The sequence below is a fragment of the Bombus bifarius genome, unplaced genomic scaffold (genome assembly GCF_011952205.1).
Source record: "Bombus bifarius isolate JDL3187 unplaced genomic scaffold, Bbif_JDL3187 scf7180000009125, whole genome shotgun sequence".
NCBI lineage: Eukaryota > Metazoa > Arthropoda > Insecta > Hymenoptera > Apidae > Bombus > Bombus bifarius.
In genome coordinates, this window is record NW_022884914.1 from 4451962 (window position 1) to 4478019 (window position 26058).

Below are 26058 nucleotides of genomic sequence, written 5' to 3' on the forward strand. Positions count from 1 at the left end.
TAACAATTGATCGTTAATATTTATTTTATTGATAATAATTGATGATAAGAATAACGAGCATATTAGCAATTTGTAGTGCACAGTGAATGCACAAGTTGAATTTCTAATTCTGAGAGGGAAGAGTTAATTGAATTTAAATGTCAGAATCGTTCATAATTTAATACATAGTTTAGAATAAAGGGATCGGTATTAAAGGGGTTCAAGTTTGGCGAAAAATAACGACTCACGAACAAGTTTTTCTACTGGCTTCCAATAGCAACGTAGATAAAAGATATCGATTCGTGAATTTTTTTGTTTATCTCCAACCGTGTCCGCAACTTGGAGCGCGCACGAAATGTCACCAGATAACGGAAGTTCCGGGGCGATAAAAATGATTCAACTCCGAAAAATCGACGGAAAGTCGCGTTCGTCTCACCGAAACGATGCTGGTGTATCTGCGATCATCCATACATTCGATCCTTTTTCTCTTAAAACGACACTGGTTGAAATCTATTACACGTCTTACCCACGCGATAGGCACTCTAGAAGATTCAAAGAAACCGGAAACGTTTGACAGCCATAACTGTATTGCACCACGTACACCAGTTGTTTGTATTGAAATTGCGGTGCGTGTCTCTTCGAGCATAACACGGACGTATTTACTATACCGTGACTTTGTACACCGGTACTCGTCGATGATCGAATACAAATATAATATATGGGGACTATGGTGGTGGATTTCAAATAATTTTAATACCTTGGAAGTTTTAAGAACCTTATTTCATTATATTATATATAATTATAATTTATTTATATAATAATTACTTTTCTTTGCAAAATTAACTGTCAAGCTTCTTAGACTGCTAAAAAAAATTTTGCAAAAATCGCGATACATATGAAAATGCACTTGAAATCATTCACAGATATAACGATCTAACTTTTAGGCAAGAGAAATTAAAAAATATGACGCTCCTCCTATTGAAAATCAAAGTAAGCAAGGAAGCAAGAGAGAAAGAGATGCAGTGGTTATTGATTTAGTTGTAGTTAGGCCGTTGGCTTCGCCCTCCGCCCGAGAAGCGTCAAGATCGCATGCACATGCACACACGTAGAACAATAGATCGACTGTCGTCTAACGGCATTCTAGCGGTCGGACGACCGATAATAGGGGCATCCAGTGCGAGCGCTCTGCGGACATTCCGCGTTTCTCTGTCCCAGGCGCACCGGTTCCGTTGCACTAATGACTGGTTCGCGATCCGGGGCGTTAGTCGGGAATCGGCCCATCCCGGACGATGCGGTTTTCCACGGTTCTTGAAAGCTGTTCGTTGCTTCTCAACGGACGACAGACAGGTTCACGTATATGACTATATTATACGAATTTTCTTTCTCAAAGTATTGATTTTACCTTTCAAATAATTTGTATACATTTTTAATACTGTTTCCAAAGTATGGAAACTAAGCTCAACAAATTAAAATCGTCATAATTAATGCCTGACGATTAACATTTAAATACTTGTTAATGCTTTATGGTCAGAAGTTGTTCTTTGATATTGTAACAATTACGATAAATGCTTTATTCTAATCAATTCCTATATACTTTTTCATTTTCTGTAATATTTAATATTTCTTTTATATCTTACTTCATAATAATATGCTAAAATTGGAGTAACTAAGACAATATACACATTTAAGTATCTGTGACCCATGAAATGGCTTCTGATATTCAAATGAATTTCTACAGATATATTCTCAAAATATGAATAATCTAAACATCTAACAATAAGCCGTGCTTTTATTGCGCTTGAAATGTAAAGCATTCGAAAAGAAAATCATTTTGATATGCGGTGTAAAGCGAATGGCGATTAGCCAATCCGCAAAAACGACGGTCGCGTGTTCTGTTTGGCGAAGGGGTTGCACGGTGGGACGTTGTCGCGCGCGCGGCCAGGCGCGTCCCGATTCCGGCGTGTCATAACAGGGGAATGAGCTCTCCGCTCGGGTGGCCGGCTCATGGCTGCGCCACGGAATTATTTATACCGCTTGATTACACGCGTTGCGACGAGCCGCGCCGAACAGACGACGGAAACGACCGAAAGCTCGCTCGGAGGCTCTATGCGAGCCACGCTCGCCGTGCTATCGCGCACGCATCGTTCTATCGGGCATCGATGCGAGGAATCCGACATACTTTGCTCTCCTTCGCGATATCGAACAGACGATAACGAGGACGACGTACATCGGGAATGAAAGAAATAAGGGACGACGGAAAAGAGACTGCTTTTACGGTTGAATTGTCTCGTGCGCTTTTCCCCCTATATTCTTTCATCTATCGATTTTTATAGTATAGAGAATTCTGGACATTAATTTCCACGATATTGTTCAATTTAGCGAATAATGTTTCTTCTTGAATGTAGATATACTTCGTGAAAAGTTTCTTGCGAAGTATTAGTAGTATCTCATATTGTAATCCACTGCATGAAGGCGCGAAAGTGAAACGCGTGCGCTCACACGGAAACGGTATCGCCTAAATAAAGTTTTAAGGACATTTTAATATTTATGGACACAGGAGGGTCGCGTTTCGGACGCTCCAGTTCGCGAATGCACGACCAGTAATAAACCTGTTTGCCGGCCGCGGTGTAATTTATTTTAGAAACACGTGGGTGGTCATCGGGAGAGAACGAATTTATTCGGTCGAATCGCGAAGAAGTTGATAACAGGTCTGTCGGTATCCTTGGTAATTTATTGGTTCTTTTCTTCTCGGTTGGTTCGTGTAGTTTCCGTTTCATTCTATTCTGTATCATATTTTACTTATTTTATTCCTTGTGGATTAACAATGACAAAAAATAGAGGTAGTTTACGTTTATATTTTTGCATCGATGATATTTATATAATTACATAACTGTTTCTCTGTTATATGAAGATCAAGGTTTCCTTGGAACCTTGGAACTAGGTCAAGAAATTATATCGAAATGGTTAGATGTAGAAAAATAAGAATCGTGCCAAGTATTCGTAGGTTCTTCATGCCGAATTTACGTGAATAATATGCCAAACTATGCTCTTATTCACCCAAGAGGAATTACCTAATAAAATTAATCATACGTATGTGTGCCACTTGTGACTCACGTGACATAATTTCTGTTAAATTTCTCGAATCGTATCTTCGTGTACAAGATTCGGATGAATCAGATGCGTATTTCCTGTGTATTTTCTACAAATACGTCGTAACAAGATCGGTAGCTACTCGATGACTATTAATTCTCTTGGTACGCGCGGAGTCCCGTAATTCTCGATTCGAAGTACCGAAATACGCCCGGTTGACCTTGCCGCGTTATTAGGCTACGCTTTAAACGAGATTTCAGCGTCTTGCTGTTCTGTCGATAGCTCGGGTGTCTGTGCCGATATATTTAGCTTCGTAGCAGGGTATCGCGGATCGACGATGCAGAGGGGCGAATCTCACTCAAAAGGCGATAGACAGCGTTAGAATCGGCTTTTGCAAATACACGTACTCGCGCGAACAAATGTCGCTTTGCAGAATATTTGCTAATATAATAATTTTCAACATTTAAGTTTGAAATATTCTTAACATTCTACAAAAATCGTCAATGTTATACATTGCCCGTACATGTATTAACAAAAAAAATGTATGTACCTACCTATATGACGATAAAGTGTATCTATAAATATATGAATATTATCTAGAATATGTGACATTGAATCAGGCAGCTAAGGTTTTTATCATTGAAACCATCTGATTGTTTTTAGCTCTTTCAACATTCTAGGAAAGTCGAGTTCTACATTTATGAATTATTGGCATCTCATTGTGTATTTTTGCAGCTTCGATACTCCCATTGCAGATCCATGGAATTTTCCAAGCTGGTACATACCATTTATCCGGTGATACATTATTTTGTCCGATCCGTTTTATAATTACAGTTTATCTTCGGATAACGCTTCCTGAGGTATCTATTTGCTATAGAACGTTTTAGGGTAATCCGATGAGATTCTGATGGAACGTTTACAAGGTCATAATCATGCTTCTTTTTTGTTGTATTTGGTAAAAGAAAATCTTGTTCTCTTCGCTTTTAAGCTGTCCAACGATATCATGATAACATGAAAGAATGATCTAGGTCACCGAGACTTTCTGGCCTCTTCCTTTTGATCGAACTGAAGGTTAGAGAGATATTTCTTTTTTTTAATTCATTCAGCGCGAATTGCTATAAAATGATCATATCCAAAATATACTAGAGTCTTCGAACCCTTCCCCTTATTATATTGTTTAGTTAATTCATCGGTATTTAAAATATCCAATCTGTTATTTCGAAGTTGGAGAAAACTAGAATTTTATCGATTTCCTTTCTGCCATCTTTGCCTTTCCTCGTGTAATTTAGAATATCATATCGATATTTCGTGACAGTCCGTATATTATAACTTTATTTAAAAACTAACTTTATAATAAATATTTCAACGTATATTGAGAAATAAGAAAAGTGTTAGACAGGACATACATAAATACCGCGTGCTCTGAAAAGACACATAAAATTTATATCCACACCTCTGCCCAATCTTTCTGAAATATTCTGTAATAAAAATCTCATAAAAAATAAAAATCTCCGAGGTCACATCTAGAAATCCAAGATCATATGTCAGAAATAACTTTAATCAAATGATACCGATCCGTATGTATCGCGTCAGCCGCAGACATTCTTCGCGGTGCACGCGTCTGGGGCGCACCGTAACTTGCGCTGGCGTCATTCAAAGTGTTTTCTCTTGTTGGTCACTCGGTTTCCCCGCTCCTCTACTCCGATTTCCGCGACGAACATCGTTGTCGTCCGGTCGAGTGTTTGCGCGCGCCGCTCCTCGCGACGCGGTCGCACGTTTTATGACCCGATAAACTACCGTGTTCCTCAGCTAATTTTCACTGTGACGAAAAGTCGTTCCGGCCATGAATCTTAACCAGCCCAGAAATATCGCGGCCTGCGATTGCAGTGATTTCTTTCTCCATCCTTCTTCGTGATGTTTTTAAAGAATATTCTTAACGTGCGGATTAGGTGATTCGAAGAACGACGTGGATCAGAGATAAAGACTTGTATCTAAAGTTTAGACACGTCAGAGTCCAAGATCGGCGCGTTACTAAGAAGAAAGTCGAACTTGACGGTTCTTTGAAATTTCTTGAATGTAAGGGCGCTCAGAATATTAAGTGGGCCTTATGAATTCCGATTAATAAATTTTTATTATATGATAGCTTATTATGTGGTACATATCCTTTTATTGTTACAATCGGTATCGAAACGGTTTAACACGTTAACTGGATTTCTGTTGGTCCTGAATCAATGCGTGTTTCCATAATGTAAAAAAGATCACAGAAAATTTTAGAATATTTTCCTAATAATCTATGTAAATTATACACAAGGTTTTACGATATAGGAGAAAATCCTACATGAAAGTTATTGATTACGATACGATACATTTATTTAGATAACGAAGATCCAGTAAAAAGCGAACGTGTTGACCTAAAATACTACAGTAATATTCCAATTACACAACTCATTACAACAATCGACCACAAAATTTCAACTACTAAACGAATTAACTTTCGCTTATCATCTCACTTATTATCCTGATCCAATGCTCCTTCGTACTCATCCCCCAAACTCTCTCAAACCATTCCAGTGCCAGCCCAGCAACCGAACCAAATACTAATATCACTTTCAGAGCCAGAATCACGCGTTTTCAATCATACTATCGCACGAAACGTCGCGTAGGTATCTCAGCGTCGTAAAGACGGTTTATTGGTTCCTCGGTTTTCTCTCGAAGGGGTAAACGGAGCACAGACGGTAAGGGGTAAAAGACAGAGGACGAAGGGTGAACGGCTGATAGGGGTGAAGAGCCGAGTAGAGGTGGCCGAGAAACGTTCGCACGAAAGCTTCTACCCGCTTAGCTTTCCTTCTCGCGAGGACTCGAGCGTAGAGAGCAGGGTGGAAAAGGAGAAGAAAGGGTCGACGAGGTTGCGGAGGGCGGAGGACGCGTAAAACCTCCGGCCACAGATCGATAGGGAAGGTCGGAGGTGTGTCGTGTCTGTTAGACTTTGGCTCGAACTCGCGATTACGTAGCCAACCTTTGCCGTGCTCGCTCCTCGTGTCGCGCGCACCGACCACGAGGAATCGGTCGAAAGCTATCTGGAAAATCCAACTCTGCCACGCTAAACGCCGTCAACTGGCCTTTTATCCTATGTTCGACTATATTGATCACAAAATTCTCGCGATATCGCTGTTTGATCGACCGTGATTATGCTCGATGTATGATGTCCAAGGGTTGATGTTCTTAAATGCTTTCGTGTGTGGGGAGGACTGTGTGGAAACGATTGGGTGTTTGATTCTTGGATAGTGAATATTGGCGGAAACATGTGGTTGTTATGTGCTGAGATTAGGGATGGCGTTGGTATTGAGTTATAGTTTCGAAATTTAGGGTTTAAGTTCGATCATGTTGTATTATGTTTATGTACTATTTTTTCCTTGTTTATTTTGAATGTTTTGATTTTTCTTCAATATGCTGGAGAATATGGGATATCTTATTCAAGTAGAGATTTAATTTCTTTTTTAAAGTAACGTGGCTATATATATTAGATATGTATTTAGTGAAATCATTAATACAAAAGAATAAGAGAGTGATATCATTTATGTCATTCTTTTGTAGTGGTTAATTAAGAGATTCTTTAATTCCTCCAAACAATATAACTTTACTCGTTTATTTTATACACGTATCATAAGAGGAAAGTCGTAAATATAATGTTGTAATAAAATCAATTTAATAAACACAGATAAATGATACATTCTCCATGAAGATAACAACTAGGTAATCTTGAAAATGAAACAGTTTAAACCACATAAATATTTCGTTGATTACCACGATACAATTCCACGTAATATACAGAATAGCTCTTTTTGACAATCGAACCAGCTATTTCAAATCGATATTGTATTAGTAGGAGAACTATAAATCACGTGTTCGTTATAACCCATTGAGACCCGATGAAAAGTATCGAGAAAAAGTTATCTTTGCGTCACTTGTCACGTCACTCACCACTTGTCAATAACAATTATAAATTCGTAGAAAAACTGTAGTACATGGCATGAAATCTATTCACTGACGCTGTTTGATATGTAAAGCATTAAGCACGTTGAGTTAGATTTGGATTGCGGACCAATAACAATAAAATGTTAAACACGATTTAGACGAAAGAATTGACCTAACGCTCCACTTTCTTATTATTGCTTTATCACAGCAAACCAGCGATCAGTAACCAAAACAATTTAATGTTAATAATGACATATAAATCATCTAATCAAGCACACGACATTGATAAAAAAAATCTCATCTTACTTTTCAATCTGCAAAAATTAGATACCACTAGAAGCATTAACCTATTAAGTGTCGAGGATTAGTGCTCCTTATCAAAGGATTAATTGAAATGAAATCGTGTGAGAAATCACTTGTGCGCTGAAACATGAGCGTTCGCAGCTGATTTTTACTTAAGCGGTGGTATCTGTTCGAGCGAAAGCGCGGCTGAAAGTGATTTTATTGGAATAACGTTATCTCGGGCAGGGGTGACGAGGAGTCAAGCGGTTTATCGGTGACAAAACGTGTTGTGGGAATTCTGGCGCTAATATCGGCGGAGAACGAGCTCTCCGTGTCGGCCGTCGGGTATCTTTAATGTTTTCATTGCCGACGTCGACGAAATAATCGGCGCGCGTTTATCTGGCCTCGCGGCGACGCGCACCGTACACTTTTAATCGGTGTACGCGCGCGCGACTATTCACTCGTTAGCTCGTGTTCGACCGTGGCTAATTTATTCGCGTGAAGAAAAAAACGTGGAAAACAGGACGATGACGATCTATCTGATAACGATCTTGTCAATGTTGACCTTTTAAGCAAGTTCGTTGCTTACATGAATATTCTCAGTAGGGAAATTATTGATGACGTAGTGGAAGAATTTCGTAGTCTATGCAAAAATACGAAACGTGTATATTTCTGAAGTTTTGTTGTGTTTGATATAGGTGCAATAGGAAATTGGCTGTTTAAATTCTTTTGCATGCGATAGATTATAGTATATAATTTGAGGAAACACGCATTTAGTTTGAAATTGACTGAGAATATAAGTTTTTCAATAATTCTCACTAATTTGAAGTAAATCAGTTATAAAGTATCTATATGTGATAGTTCGAGTAATCTCCAATTGAAAATTTTGCAGATTACTCTTCTTCTTCTATTACTGATATACTATTGAATAATCAGCTTGTAGAAAGCAAAAATGCATTTTCGTAAGCGTTTGCGTGCCACCATGTTTATTTAAACATATCGATTTCCTTAATCCAATGTTCAATATCGTATCATGAAACTACGAATATTTTGATTCAAATGAAACATACAACACGAAACACAAGGAGAAACGTTCTATTAAAGAACGTACGTATATTTCTTATGCCATTTATATAACCACTGAATACTTCACGATTTAGTTTCTGATGCTCTTTACATAAAACTCTAAAATTGACAGAATATTATTATGTAGTTGCTTTCGGGCGAAGAATTATCATATCAATTTCTTTTTACCAAAGAACTATCAAATCGGTTTTCTTTCAACCAATTACCATATTCGTATCTTCGAAGAAAACTTTGCAAAAAAAAAAGAAAAAGAAAACGACGAGCACGTGGCGCAAGGCGTGCTCTCTCGTCGTTACAAATGCAGCGTTATCGATCAAGTATTACGGAAGCCATATACATACGTGCATAGAACACGACCTGTCGGATATATCGCGACGAGTATCTTTAATTAGCGGCGTCGCGCGACCGACAAAATATTGGCTTGCGCCGTACGAAGCTTGAACCAGTAATATAGTTGTGCCGCATGTTTTCTCGCATTTGTATGCGTATGAACGAGTTTGTACGCGTGGATACAGGAAACGCGAAGGGATAGTGATATATCGGTAAAGAGATAAATATGACAGTAAATGTATATTTATGAAGGGTTATCAGAAATAAAATGGTAAAACAAGCGCAGTTATACGGTGTTGTGTATCCGGTTTTATGGTTTCGTTTTCCCTTGTTTTCATTATATGGCACGTTCTCGATTAACATGTTGGCCGATTGGAAAACTTTTCAGCGAGTCTTCGAGTTCACGTATCCTTTACGCTATCTTAAAAACGTTAACGTAAAATGTTAAGTCTGGCGCGGTTACGGTTTGACAAGATGCAGATATTTGTCTTAATTTCTTCATATTTCTTCATATTTGTCTTAATTCACGGTGGCTATATAATTAATTAACAACTGTTATTTTCACGTGTACGTGAGAAGGAGAAAGATAAAAGTAAAAAATAATTTGCATTACGAAAAAAGATTTTTAATTACAAAGTAACAAGAGTTAGAGAAGTTACACGAAAGAATTCGAAAGTAAAATATACAAAACTTGGACAATGAAAGTATCGAAAGTAAAAATTAGTTCGAATCCAAACGAAAACCAAAAAAGTTGTTTCATTGCGAACACGAGGTGTCTTCGTTGTGGACGTGGAGAAACGGATATTATTCGAGGGACGCAGAACGAAGTCGCGAGCATTTGAAAGATGTCGAATAAAGACGACGCGACGTAACGACCGTAAAACAGCCAAGAGGATTCTCCGGAAGCAATGCGCAGATTCAGCGCGAACCGATGTGTAATACAACTTCGTTATTCGTACGCGGAACGTAACCGGGCTGATTATTTCGAGAGAAAGACGCTGTGTAAAATTAGATCTAGTTAATAGCTAATTACTGATTAACTAATTGCTAACCAACGGTTTAATTGCTAACGCAGGAATCACCACTAATCAGTAATTCAGATTAATTAATATCATAACAGGATGAGTTCGTAGTTAATTCGATCGTAACCTCGATTGCTCTTTGTTCTCGTAACGAACGTAGGACTTTATTAAGTATCCGATAATTTTATTAACAATGGAATTATAGGATAAATGAAATTAATGTACATAGGTAGTAGATGAAAACGAAAGGAATACAAACTTTTGGAATCGTTCAACTTTTCGTCCTTTTGATATTAATCATCGAAATAATTCATCTTTTTCTTTTCATATCGTGTTAATACATGAATTTAAAAGAGCTACTTTCTATCTTTGCAGTCGTAAAATCTACCTGTCTAACTCTTTCATGTAACATTTCTAACTTGTAATTAAAAATTTCTTTCGCGGAAATTATTTATTTCGGTTTTCCTTCCTTTCTATGCGTATAAAGATATGTAAGAGTGTGAAGTCGTAAAGTAAAATTTTTTATTCACTGGCGTTATTAGTTACTAACGCTAAGTAGAGTTTAACTCGTAATATGAGGCACTTTAAATTTTCTATATATATACTACAGTAGGAACACATTCGATATATAATTTTCATCGGCTAATCAAATACTATCAGTGTTTTAATTATGATACCCCTAGTTTATTTTCAGCGGTATCTGAATGATAAGAATTACGATACAAAAGCTAAATCGACTTCGTGAAATTCAATGTTCTCTAAAAAATTCGCCGGACTCGAAATCAATAAAGCAGCACCAATTGTATATCGATTCTCGACGTGCGCCTAGGAACCCACGGTTTGCGAGATTACAATCAACGATCAACCGTGTATCGCATTAATTAGCGCCGTACCGTTGTAAGCTCGTATAGCATCGATCTTTTTACCTCTCTGAATTATTTAACCAGTCTTTTGTTGCTTCGTTTCGAGGATATTTTTAATTCTTTTTGTGCTGCATGAAAATTAAAGATTTTGTTTTTAACGAAAGGTCGTAAGCGAAATTACATTGAAATGTTTATTGCGAGATATGAATCTTACGTAAGATTTCACAGTGGTTGTCTTATAACTAACAAGAAACCACCGTTTGTTTTTCTATAAAATTGTTAATATACTTCTTGCGAGTAGACTGCAGATGTTTATGTAAATTCGTATCCTCAGCGAAATAATTAAAAGAATAGAACATCCATCCTACTAAATATTGTGATATGTACTTTATTCTAGATATTTTGTACATCTTCTCATATTACGTGTATTCTGAAAATTTTCGCAGCTTAAAATTTCCCATAAATGCAGTAACATCCGCAGCCCAGTTATCAGATAAAAATACTACGAAACGATTCAGTAAATTAAAAAATATACTTTTTGGCTAACGGTTCAAGTTCAATCCTTAGAATCTATCAAGGGCCATCGATAGTACAACGTGAGGAAAAAAAAGAGAAGAGAAAAGACGAAGAAAGCGCATAGACGGAAGAAGCGTGAAACGGAAACGCGGAAGAGCGAGTCCACTCGATTTATCCTCGCTTTCGATCGTACGGGTCTCTCGCGAATCGCGTTACGTTTCGAGTACATTGAGAACGGTAACTGAGGATTTGTAACGAGCCGTATCGGGAACGACGCCATAACGGAACAGCCGTAAATCACCCGGCGTACTCTTTTGCAATTAAATCGCGCGGGCGCTCGCGAGCTCATTTTGAAGGGAAACATATCAGCCGCGAGGGTCGTTGTAAATCACAAACGGTTAATAAAGCTTGGTGGGGTAACTTCATACCAAACCTCTCGGCGTGCCTTCCACGTTCGTGAGCCCTTCCGACAGCTAAGAAATTCGAGAGGACGAGCTGAAAACTGCGTTAACGACCAATCATTATTAAAACTGCTTGGTGTAACTGCTACAATTTTTTCCCTTGCTTCCCTCCTTTGCACTCCACTTCCTGTTTCTTCATCTGTGACAGAGTTTCATGGTGGAGCTTGGTTGTGATTTTATTGACGTCAGATTTTAATTAAATCGAGCTTACCTATGTTGTTTCTTTATAATGATGTACGATACGATGTATGTGAATGAAAGAAACTTACTAGGGTCTTTTGAATTTTCTGATAATTTATTTTTATACTGTGTGAATCGCGTGTTTCTATCAAAATATAGTAATTTCCTTCTGCTCCGTCGTTTCACGTAGATTCCATGATCTTCTTCCTTCTCTCTTCAAATTTAGGTGATAACTCTCAAATAGAAAGATCAGTCACATCGATCTTATCGCAGAAAAGTGCAGTTCGATGAACACACTTTGTCAACATCTTGATCTCCGTTTCTATCGAAGAACGAATCTGTTGTAAGAACCCGATGAAACACGTGTCCCTTGAATCTTATCAAATTTCTAGTGTTTGCATTAAGATAAATTGCACTTGTCTATTAAAATACCGTGAACATACGCACACAGGTAGCGTGATTCTCGTGAACGTAATCGGCTAGATATATTCAATGACGAGTTCAAGCGTCTTTTATTCCGTCCAGTGGAGCTTCAAATTACATTGAACTTTTCAAACGAACCGAAGAGGAAATTACAACATATTGTTGCCTACATAGTAGAACGCACAATTAACGAGCAATTACACCAATTCAACTCTCCTACGCCTGATTATTTGCAAATATTGCCAAGAACCTACCTAATTGCTCTTCTTCAACACGAACCACTTTTATTTAGGATCTTTCTTTCTTTCTTACATATTTTACAGTTTATAAAAGTTTCCGAAGAGGATTCGGAAAAACGCTAAAACTGTATAAGAAGATGCTCCGGTGTATTTAGTGATATTTCTAATGTTACATTAACACGCGCGTTTTACTGTTATATATATTTAATTAAATATAGTGAGGTGGTAGGATGTGTAGGATGGCAAAGAAATACTCGGTGTTTTATTTAACGGTGCGTTTATTAACTCGACTAGCGGCTTCTTTACAACTCTCCACTTACGACTCTTGCTTACGACTTTCGCTTACGACTCATTTGTCATCTTTCGACATCTCCACTACGCAGGTATTCGTTAGACGTCCGCAATTGTGACAAGGGCCATACCCAAATCCACACCATTCCGTACTACCTGACAGTGGATTTGACTCGACCTTTGTATATGGCCCAACATTAAATTTTCCCCATTACGAACACCTACAAACGCAACATATAGAAACTGCAAGCATTCGACCACGAGACTAGTCTTGTGCACAGTTTGGCCGTGATTTGTACAACTATTTTAACTTCGCTACTTCATTGTAATATTATACTTAATCATTCTCGTGAATAAAAGCCTACGAAATTATAAAACCGTCAAGTTAAATTACTACTTTCTTATCATAAATTTTACGTGACATGATTGTAGTCACGTACGCCTTCTTCCGAGTATTTGGTGGAAGGACCTTAGGGATATTGATGACCCATTAGGCCTGTCGACACTTACGCTTTATCGTTGCTTATGTTTCGTCGGTCTCTCATAAACAGTCTTTCGACGATTGTATACTATGTACCGACGAAACCGTTGGAAAGAGAGTTGTCCTTTGAGGCCTAGTGCCTCTACAACAGGAAATTACCTGTTATTTTGAATTCTAAAGGATACCTTCATTAACGCATTCGTTGCCCCTAAAATTTCTCTCTAGAAACAGCACAAGCTTTTGTATCAGAGGTATACTTAATTTAACTAAATGTTTGTTTTAACGTCGTTAAACGATTTTGCTTATTTCGCTGCTCTTTCTGTTAAAATGTTCAAAAACAAAGGACCAATTGCATGAATAGTAACTTTTAACATACTGCTTATCGAACAAGTGTTCGTTTTGATGGTAATTTGCAGTGTCATACCAGCGTTAACGCGAAAATAGCCTAATAGACTTGTCGGAGTCAGGTTGGCACTTTGGGGCGTTCTATGAACCTTTACTTACTTTACCGTAGCGGATGTGATTAGTGTTTATCAGTGCGAATGTGGGCACTACAAGAGGCTATGAGTAACGGCAATAGGATGTCCGAGATGATGGTGACAACGAATCCAGGTTCGATAACGAATCCACAGTCCACGGGATGACCAGTATCAGCGTGACTTACTCGGCAATTCGCTCAACGACTAACTAACTAAAAACTCCCCGAATCCAGATGAACCTACCCTTATTTACTCCTGTCCCCTCTTCTCGGGTCAATCCTTGTTCTTAAGGAGAGTCATAAAATCATTCCGTACCTCTGTCAGGTACGTGACCCTTCCGTGACCGTGGCTACGTCTGGTGACGAATTGGCATTATGTCACCTTAAACCTGAACCCATCGTCGTAACGCCAGGTTGGAACATTAAAAGTTGTTTTCCTTATTTTTATGGCTTAAACATTAAAATCTTGACTATGGTGATGAGAGGTTTTTCCCAGCATTCCCGACGGAAAGTCCCGTTGTCCTTCCCTCTCCGACAGACTAATAGATTTATGTTCGTCAAAGCGTTAATTGTCCCGTATTATTGTAAATCGATTTCAGGCGTAAGGAAAATCGTGACAATCAACGGTTACTCCACAGTAACGCAAAACGTGTGACGGTGTTCATTTTGTGTAACTGGATCGTAATCGCGGAAATTTCTCTCATTTCTGCGCAAAGACACGAGAGTGAACGAAGGTATTTTCTTTCCACGGTTGATCTCGCTAGTCGAGCAACTTTCCACAACGACTTAAAGAGCAGTCGCCGTCCGGAAGTCGGCTCTCGTGGTTGAAGTTCACAAGACCGTGTCACCACTTCTACCCTCCCGCGCGTACCGGAATCTTTTCCCACTTTCCACTGTGCGCCACTTACACATGCAAAAAACTACACGAAAGTCGTGGAAAAAGGAGTCGAAGATAGAGGGACAGATACACTTTCGGAATAGTTCATCATTCTGTAAATAAAATGGTTTGTATATTACACTTTTTTTTCTTTTTTTTTATTTAATATTTCACATTCACAATTTCTCCAATTTAGACATTTGGTAGAATTTTTTAGCTGTTTGATTGTCATGTGGGTGGCTACCCCACAGCGGGGTACCATCTTCGTGTTTGCTAGGTTATATCCTTTATGGTATATTACACTTGAAAAAATCGGTAAAATATGACAGGTTTATATCTTTTATTTTCATGATGTTGATGCTTGTTGACGGCTAAGCTTCGGTCCTCTTTATATTTTTTTTTTTTTTTTCGTATGTGACTGTGATGTAAAGTTACGCTTCTTGTAAAGGCAACGTGCGGTCGTGAATTCCGTTTAGCGGTGGTTGGATGGTGAAAAAGGTCGAAGAGCAATCGATATCTGGCGGCACGTCGCGAAAATCGTTCTGCTGGTCTAACCGTTTAACCCTCATTGAGACGATGGGGTGCTGAAAACCTCGACTTCCGGTTGCTTCCGTTCTTTCAATTTGTTCGCCGCGTCGTGAATTCTCAATCACGCGTGCTGCACTAATTCTCGATATTCGAAAATAACGATGATTCGGAGAAATATTTATTTTTTTGTTTACATGGTTGTATAATGTACGAAATGACTTAAGATTTTGGAAAGATTTATATCTTAATCGTCTTTGTAATTGCAGATTTGAAGTAGGCTTTTAAGAGGAATACGTAATATAAAAATTTTTTTCAAAAAATTCTTTGAAACAGCCGTATTTCAAAGCAAACCAATGCACTTGGTAAAGAATTAAATAAACACATTTCTGCCAAACAGATTTACGAGGAATCGCACTAAACTACCCCTAGGAAATTTATCCGTTGAAACATCCGGAGCTACCCTATATCCTTCTCAAAATTCGAGACTACCATTTGTCGAAGTTCCAAGATACATAGGTCGGAAGGGATACAGGTGCATAAATTTTCGCAGTGGCCTTTCGTTCCCTCAGAGGAGACCACGTCGAAGCAACCTCGACATCTTACTCTCCTCGTATTTAGTTTCGTTTCAACCTCGGAAGTTCTGCCTCGACGAACTTCCTGCAAGTTGTTTTTCCCTGCCATAATACTATTTCACAGTGTCAGATGTGGTGGAATATTAAGGACAGGTCGCGTAACTTCTCATTCAACCGGATCAAATGAATAACGAAAGTAAAACGCCCATGTTCAATATTTCTTAAAAATTCTGTGAAAAGTCAACGACGAACTCCTCTTTCTTCCATCATTTTTTCATTGATAGATTGTCTTCGTCGAGTAGAATTAATAAATAGTGTAATATTAAGGGTGAATTGCTTATTGCATTTGGAAATGATGGAAAAAAATATTACCAAGGTAATTATAAATAGATTCTTAAGTCTGTTGCGAGCAAAACATTTCCGTATTTTTTAGATTATTTTTCTACTTTTACTTTTTAGTGAGAATATTATAAAGCTGCTTCGAATCATAATTCTTTGTATACTTTCTTTATATTTGAAATTTATATACAATTGTTCAATCTAAAGCATCGAATTATTTATATACTATCTATTTATATATTTGTCAAATAATCATTATATTTTAGTTACCCATATAAGGCTTAATCTTTAAATGAAAATTATATAAATTACACTATAATTAATTAAGTAATCTAAAAAGATACAGTACAACGTCACGTTTAATCGGATCAAATAATCGTAAGAACAGAAAAAGAGCGTTGTGTTAAGTTCTAGTGGAAAACTCTAGGGAAACTCACCGACGAATTTCTTTTTCTGGCCGTTTCCTCGTCGACAAACTGTCCCCATCGAATAAAAACAACGATCCTCATCGACAGGGGACGACTAATTAAATATAACGGGCCGCAGAATGAAATTCTCTCTGTTACGAGATAAGATAGTCAGCGTAGCGAGAAGTTCGAACGGTGACCTAGCTGCCAGTGAATTAGCGTAGTTCGGTAGCTGGAATAATAATGTTCCTTTCGAGCGGGCGCACAGCGTGTTTGAGCCGCGTTGCGCGTTAAATTAGCCCCGTTTCTCGTGTGTCCGTGCGCGAAGAAATTCGCACCGCCGGCTCACGCGGTATCTTTTTTAATTAAATGTCCTCTGCACGCCAGTCTCTCATAACATAGATGAATAAATGATAAGTAGGAGTAATCGCGACGCGTGTGTAATCCACAAGTTCTGATGAATATTTATTCGTCGCTGGCAACGTTCCTGATGTTAAATCGTTTTCATCGGAGTATTTTCGAATTTTTTCTTTCCCGAGTTTTTGGTAACTGGATAAAAGTGCGATGACACGTTTTAAATTTCCTTTTACATCCTGTTCATTAGATTATATATAACTTTCTTCTTTTTCCTCGTTTTGTAAAAGAATCTATTTAGAAAACCTCAATTAAGGCTGGACAATTTGGTAGATCGGTAACTTTGTGGATACTTGGTAGACGTAATAGCTGTATCGTTAATCAACAGAAAAAACAACGGAGGAGACTGATACAAAGGAATATGTAACTTTATTCCAAATTCTCGTCATTCTCATGGAACTTTACTCCATCTTACACCTAATATATCTACCAAGAAGCGTCATATCATCTGAAGCCGCAAAACCAGCTCGCGTATCCACGTAATAAGGCGAGCTGTAAATCGCAAGTTACATGCTTGTCGGAGCTTGGAAGACTCTATCATAGCCAGAGTTATAAATTTTCGTGGTGGACATTCTCTTCCTTCCTTGTAGCTCTATCTGCGTTGAACGCTCAACGGGGTCTTAGCCAATATAGGCACAGACGATCTTCCCTTTTCACGAGGGGGGAGAAACAGTCGCGGCGACGACGTGGACGTAAGTCAGGTATCACGCTGTTTGTTCAATAATCAATTCGACGCCCCGATGGGAGTCGTGCCAAGATACTGAAATATTTTGCAGAGGAAAGCCAGGCAGAGCGGGTGCAGCACTTGCTTCTCTCCGACGAGAGAGCTTGCGAACGAGAGCTCTCTCGTCAGAATTTATCGCCACAGCGAAAAGCGGCCCAGCCTGCCGCAGCTCGAGCGCCGCTGCACCGGCCCGCGATCGATCCGCAAGCTTTCTCTCCGCTCTGCCTTTCCTCCTCGACGCGTTCCTCTCTGTTAGGTTACGGGGACCTACAACTAACGAATTGCATTTTTTTGTCATTTTGTGGAAAATGCTTGTAATGGTTTTTCTGGTAATTTGATCAGTGCTAGGAAGAGGTAACTTTTTTAGTTTGGAAATTAAGTTTCATAGATGTGTAAAGTTGATCTACAAATGATTATTCCTTTTTTTTTTGTTATCGTCAGTTTCGTGAATGATTTTTATGGAAATTTTGTAAGGTTCGTGTTACGATGTTAGGAGTGCGCGAACTTTTTATGTGAAAAATTGGATTTTATTTGGAATAATGGGGAACCGCAGTTGACGAAAATAAATGTTCTTTTTTTTATTATCAATTTCGAAAATGTAAGTCTTTCTGATAATTCTTTATGGAAATTTTGCAAACGTTGTTATTACGTCGTAGGAAATGCATAATACATAAATTAATCGCGTGTGTTCTGTTGTGATTTCTTAAGAGTTGTAGAAATAAATGAGTTGGTTTTCCTGGTTCAAAATAATCGAAATTTCTAGTAAATCCTACAATTTGGATCTGATTGTTTAGGTAGCTGCATTCCAAGAATAGTAGTATTTTATTACACAATATTTAAGGCATCACATCATTTCACGTTTATTTCTTTAAGTCGAGCATCTTCGAGCGATGTCACCTTTAGTTTTCGCCCTAGGAATTCTTCAGCCTGTTAGTTCTTTACGGGTGTCGTTCTTTACTTTCCGGTATTCACGCTTCATCGCAGCGAACGTTGTAAAGCGTACGGGACGTCGGCTACCTAATATCAAAATTTGCATACGCATTGTAATACGAGAGCCAGTCGATATATTGCGCGCCGCGTGCATCGTATATTTTCCTTTTTCCACGTTTTGTTTCTCGCTCAGCGTGCTCGAGGTCAAGGCAGCCGCTCATAATATTCCATTACCATGGATCCACTAAACGTCTCAGCGGCAAAATCGCGTATGATTTTGCATATAATTTTACATTGCACGCCGTGTATACCACCGATACGGTGAAGTTTCAAAGCGTTTCATATCAGTGGTGTAAATACCTCGAGTAGTTCGTTAACCCTTTTACGTACAGTGACCAAGAAATATGTTTTTGGTATAGAAAATTTGGAGTTTTAGCGTCTTAATTAGTTTGATTGGTTTCTGAAACCAAAAAAATGAAACAGGTTTATTTTGTTGAAAACAAGCAGATTAAACACATTCGATAAAAGGTTTAACGCTGGAAATAGATTAACGTATAAAGATTTAAGATATAAAACTTGTACCAAAAGGATCAAAATGAAAGATTCATGGAAAAATATATGATACAAGGAGAGAAACTTTTATAACGAATAATTCAAATCTCCAAAAATGCACTGTTCCCAGACCTGAATGATTTCTGTGAAAAATTACATTCTAAGAGATCATTTTACCTCACTCATTCTAGTAATTCTAGTATTAACTAAGAATGATGAGTTAATTCATCATTGGAGAACGCTTCCGTTGCGAGTAAGACAAATTACAAATGAGTCATTCAACTTCGTTGAGATTTTGCGTCAATGATAGTGTGCAATTCGACAGGTTTATACATACATATCTCTTGCATACACATATACATCATACAATACAATTGTGCGATTCCGCTATTGCACCTGCTATATCCAATGAACAATACACGTGCATTCTATCTACAAGAATTCATTTATGTACGGTAATTAGTCGGAACCAAAGTAATGGTTATAGGTGTAATGGAGCAATGCAACATTGAGAATTCGTAGCAGTGACGATGTGTGTGATTCGCTAACTGAATATTTCTAATGATTAATGGTGCAACGCACACGAGCGTGCGATTCTGTTATTAAGCTTTATATTATGGCTATAGTCGCCTATATACTTCGCCTACAGTTTTCTCACGTTTAGCTCACGTGACTTAAAAATTTCTTTCCCTCTCTCTGTGAGATATATCTATATGATAATAAAAAAAAGCACGAATATTAAAAAATTTTTGTCCTTCGCTCGAATTAATACTTTTCAGAAGTAATTGACGAAATTAATTACATTAGCGTAAAGCTCAAAATGCTCATACGCGTTGCATCATTAGCAACGTACGTAAAGTTGTCGAATATGAGGACAGCGTTACAAATGTGCAAATTCTAGACATCTGTTTGACTCTCTAGACATTAAGGCTCTGTACCCTGAAGTTACCAGGTTGATAGACACGTGCACTGATTCTTATCTGGATCGTTAGATTGTACAATTTTATGCAAATCCGTATATTTATGAACAGAACTACTGGAATAAATCGTAAAAATGTTTTCCTACATTATGTACATTCTGTATATTTCTATAAGCTTTAAATATTCATTATGTGCATAAATATGTGCAAACTGATTACTATTCTCACAAATATCCTTTTAGATGGAGATCGACGTAAAACGCAATCGGTATTATTAACATAATCTTCCATTAAAATCTTCTGTTAAAATCGTTGGTCGAGATTTATAAGGGTCTTTTCATATTTAATTACCAGGCGACTGGGTCGATTGATATTTTGCGCTGAATTTGTGTTTCATCAAATTTCGTCATTCATTAAACGTATCGAATATCATGGAAACGTTTTCTATACGTTATTATTCATACTTTAATTGCCCGTAAATAAACTGTAATTCTAACGCATTTCACGCAGAAATACCATTTTAACAATTACTTACGTGAAAAAATATCATTAATAAAAGCTATATGAAATACATTATATAAAACATATTTTGTTAATTTTTTACATGAAAGCTACGTCGGAAGCTAATTTGATCCGGCAGTTCGAGGTAGATAACAAAGAAATAACAATTTACAGGTAATTTAGGTGACAGAATTGGAATTACAATATTACATCACGTGTATAGTGTGTACGATCGTTAATTAATATTGCCCGAAAAGAAGGGAGAAACACGCGTAATTTCGTTGCGTGGGGTTAATCAATGACCGCGATATCGTCGGAGAGAAGAAACGCAACGAGGAAAGTTTTTCGCGTACGCACACGCGCAAACACACGCGCTCGCCCATGCAGAATATGTATCAACGACTCAGCGTGTAAAGGGTTGCAAGTTGTCGCGTGTACCTCCGTCCCGCAAATGGAATCTCCCACGCTTATAGTGAATAATTTCACGAGTATCATCGTGAATTATACAGAGGCATCAGTGTGTTGTACGCCGGACACTACGCGATAGCGATTGGCCGACGTGAAATTAATGCGCGAGTATTATCGAGTGTCGACGTCGCGCTCTGAATAAACACCCGTTCGTTAGTTTTTTTTTCAACACCGATCGCAGTTGTGGTTTTTCCCGTTAATCGCGAATAGATCTGCGGGATGAACGTTGAATTTCCACGATTCTTCGGTGATATTTTGTTGCACTTGGTATGTAGCATAAAATATAGTGAAACGGATATAGGGAGGATTTTTTAAATAATGCAGAATCTTTCAGTTGCAAAGGGTTTTAATAACACCTTCTATAAGAAACGTACATATGGAAACTTTTTTCCATGAATTCAACTTCGCTTCCCTCTTCGACCCCCATAGCATTAACGTACACGCATGTGAATATTCACCAATCCCTCGGACTTCCCAGAAACGCTTCAGACACCCATTATTTTTCTATTATCTTCTAATTATGCCTTTTTAAATATTCAAACGTTCGGCGAATCGAATTGAAATGGTTGCATATTCGAGGATCGAGGAACGAATCAAGGCTAATAATAGTACAATAAATAAGCAATTGTTGGCGACTTTGAGAACGAAATTGCATAATTCTCTCCGTTCTTTCTCGTTCACGGCCAGTCAAAGGTGACACTTGTGCATCGATGACCAAAAAAAAGAGGTAAACGCGAATGTGTAATTTCTCTTGACAAATAGGGAACCAACTTACCTTCTTGCGTTCTATTCTTCTCGGCGGAAGCCCCATATAGAATGGGGAAACGAAGAAAACAGGAGAATATCCGAGTGGATATTCGGAAAAAATATTCGATACGTTCTCCAGGACATTTTATACAATTAATGGCGAATCTTATTCAAATAAGATTTCAATAGGATAGAACACATTACAGATTGCTAGTTCTACTGTCAACAATAATTAGATTGCGGATGTTTATGCAATTTCATACTTTTATGAATAAAGTTAAGGGAATGGAATCCAATTGGGCATTTGTTACATCTGTTCGGTATTATTACTTGCATTTACGTTGTATATTTTACATATTTACTTATATATTAGCTTATTATATTTTATTTGTATATTAACTGTTATTCTGTACATTCCAGTACTGTTAAATTGTCCATAAATGTACCAAAAAATATATCCTTGTCACAACCCCTTCTACATGTTACATAAAATTTCACAACAAGCTCATTCATCAAATATTAAATACGTCACAATATAAAAACAAAATATTTTACACAATATGACTAGAAATAATTATAATTCGCTACGTTAAAAAATTGTTTAAAGTCACAAGAAGGTACCGAGCTTCTGTATGATATAAATTTACGAGAATTTCCTCGGTACATGAGTAGAGTCAGAAAGGAACAGAGAAAGAGGACGATGAAGAGAGAAAGAGAAAGAGAGGTGGCGAATCGGTGCGCTGCGCTGGTTGGTTCGCGTATCGCGTATGTGCCGGTTACGCACGTTACAATCACGTGATTCCATTATGCCTGCCTGCGCGCGATTTGTTATTGTAATTACTGGAATCTGCATATCAAGCGACGAAAGTCTACGGCCGGGCTTGTGCTTTGTATCGTGACACGCGGATCTATCGTGCGCCGTAATAGTTGACGCGCGATATCATCAAACGGAGTTGCACGAAAACCATCCCGTGCTCGAAATCCACCAGGGAAAAGAGTTAAACATTTCTTATTGCGTATGAAACTATGAAGATCTCTGGTATAACGATTAATTAGTTAATAGCATTAATGAAAGGACAAGTTAAAAGCCGCGAATTATATAGACTTTTCTTTTAAAATCTTACAGCTTTACGTCCAATTAGATAACTTGTAATTTGTGAAGCTCTCTTTTTAAATTTCATCTGAATTTCGTCACAAGTTAATTATGATTATATATATATAGGTAGGAATTGGTTTCTTGAATGATTTTCACCTTATTTTCAAGAGTTTATTTAGGTAGAAAGTACTCTAGTACGATAACAAAATCTTCGCTTCTTTTTCATTTCATACGGACTCGTAAATCATACATTTACCATCAGATAGTGGAAATATCATCAACAAAAATCGAACCTCTATATAGAATTGCCGTAAATATTCCATGTTCTTTATACAAAATATATTTTCTGTACTGAATGAAATTTACAAACACGTTTGAATGAAACAGGTTTCAGTCGCGAAAGATCGGAATTCGAGTTAGATTCTTAAATCGAGTCGTTGATTGTTGCGAAAACAAGAAAATCGTCGACGCGATGACACTGTTTCCTCGTTGGTTTTTATTCACGAATTTTCGTGCCTGTCCAAGGAACGCCTTAACTTTTTATTGACCAGACTAGCGAGAAACGAACGATCGTTCGCTGGCACAATGAGCATCGCTACCCAACAAGCGGAATTTTCGATGGGTAAGCATTAAGCGTACGCCTACACCGAGCACCATCCACTAGTCTAAAAGTAACCGAACCGATATCCAGTCTAAATATGGATTTGCGTGTACGTTGGCCTTTGTGAACGCTGTTCGAGCCCTGCTCCCTCTCTGTTCGATCTCTCTTCTTTCAAATTCATTGCCTTGCCTTGAAAAGGAACGATTCAACTTTCGAAGGAACCAGTAAAGTCACCATAAGCAAAGAAATTTTATGGGCGGTGAATTTTCTAGTTTTTATAGTTTTTCTCCGAATTTGATGTCTTATCATTCTTATCTTTATAGGCTCGGTTAGATGTTGGATACAATTTGGAGATTATCCCAGTTCAATCGTTTAGGATACGATATTTGGAAATTAATTTCAGCTCGTGTAAATTACGTGCAAGTGGAGATTACGAGTCTGCTTGTTCAATGTATTTCGTGTAGCTGATAATGAGCGCAATCGTAGATTTGAAATCATTGATTTCCAGTAACACAGCGTGTATGAAGCTTCTTCGAAAATTAAGATACTCAGGTTTAATTCTAACTTTTTTTTTACATGAAACTATGTGTCTTTTATGACTTAATTGATGTAGAATGTTCTTAATCCCGCACAAGGAAGTAGTTTTGTCCCAAAGTAATTAGGTTAAAAGTGTGCGAGTTAATGAAAATGAAAACTCTCCCACGTTTGAAACACGTCTTGCACGTATAGCTAATTGTCCTTCGATATAGTTTATGCAAAGCTTCGCATGATAAAATATCTATATTCTCCTATTAATATATCTTTTTTCCATATAAATTAATCCCTTTATAACAGAAATATCCTATATAGAACACAATCACCTCTTACCTTATTCTACTTGTCGTATTCGCTCAGTTTACAATTTCATCCCCCAACTTTGTTACTCGTGAACAGAGAAATTTCTTTGGTTATCGCCGAGTCGGTAATTCAGGGGTGGAAAAAATTGGGTCGGAAAGTTGGAGGCCCAGTTTCGCAACGAAAGACGCGTTTCTGCCAATTGGACGAGACTTGCGCCCTTCCTTTTCGCGTCATCCCTGCGGAAAACGGCCGGCTATGGTTCGTTGCCTGCTTCCGATCCGAATGTGGACAGGGGCGTTGATTCCTCCCGTCGTAAGTCCACGAAATATTCGACTATGGGCGTTCTGATCGCGACGATGCTAGGAACGTCGATTTTTCGAAAGTCACTGGTAAGAGATCGCTCGATGCTGGCGAGGCGATGCAAGTAGAAAGCGTAGATTTATGGCGGATAAGCTGTTGAAGTCTCAATGACAGAGAAAAGATGACGCTCGAAAGTTTCGAATATCGTGATCGTGCTGTTACGTTTTGGAATTTGTTATTCCCGATGAAAACTTTTGAAAAGTTATGTTACATACACACGGTATTTTGACTTACGTGAAGATTGCATATACTTGTTTGTTGTATAAATACCAGATCTTCTATTATTCTTCGAGTTTTACTAACTTGCTAAAAAATGTCAAGGCCTTTTTTCTTGAAATTAGTCTACGATTCTACGAGCTTTAAAATTCGTCGCGATGCATTTGATTGAAAAATTTCAGTTAAAGGACCATGTGGAAGCAAGTCATTTGTTTCCTGACAATTGAACGTAAGAAATTAAGAGATTAACCAAAAGCGATGATCAATTTCGCTTCCAAAAAATCTTGTGTATTAAGAACTATATGTAATATCGCGCAACATTTGACTTGAAGAATATAGAACACGTGATTTCAAGTTTCTGCAAAACAACCAAACAAAATACTCGAAGAGGAGCAAACCGTAGGATTCGAAGTGGCGATGGTATCCCGAGATGTTCACAGGTGATCGAAAAGTTTTGAGATCGCGGAAAGGGCGATTGTCTCGAAAACAGTAGCCTCGACACGACGTGTCCTATACGCGAACTCTCCAAGGACTTTCGTAATGGAGTTGTATCAATAATACAGGGGCGTAATAACTTCGGAAGCAGGGGCTGCCACACCCTATTAACCGCATCGCTTCCACCGCAATTACAGCACGCCGTCGTACACTCGTGGCTTGACACGATATTACTAGGCACTGATAATAAACTTACATAGATAGTAGATGCTCCGTCGTACACTTCATCCTTGTTCACTCGCGTTTAAACCGAGAAACGTGCATAACAAGGTCTTTTGTTAATTATCAGATTGAACGTCACCGAGAATATTCCTGATTTCTTGGACTTTCACATTTCGGTATCTTTTCCTTTGAAGAGATTCGTTCGATAGATGTGACTAGTTTCGTAACGAAATTTCAATGTAGAGATTCAAGTAAACGCAAGAAGTGTAACATATCTAGCGTAAACTAACTTATGTACGGATCAATGAACTATAAGGTTAGTAGGTAGATAGGTAGTTTTATTAAAACCTAGCAGCTTTGAAATAGGTCTTGGAATTACGAATTTTTTAACTTTTCAATATTACACATAATTTATTATTATAAATATTCACAGTTATTGTCAATAACAGTCTTTCCAGTTTGAGCCTAAAACGGAGATTAGTATAAACTTAAATAAATAATTGTTTCTTAATCGCATCCTCTGTATTCAGTTAGGCTAAACGAAGAAAGTCACAGCAAGATTCTTTGTTAATTATTATCGGACTGGACTACTCCAATAATAATTATCATCTCACAT

The 26058-nt window shown here is 37.9% G+C and overlaps 1 protein-coding gene across 6 annotated transcripts in view; it reads left to right on the forward strand.

Moving 5' to 3' along the window:
- The window catches only part of LOC117213771 (neurogenic protein mastermind-like), a 247964-nt gene that overhangs the window by 128000 nt on the left and 93906 nt on the right, over positions 1-26058 (forward strand). The gene's annotated exons all lie outside the window — the stretch shown is intronic.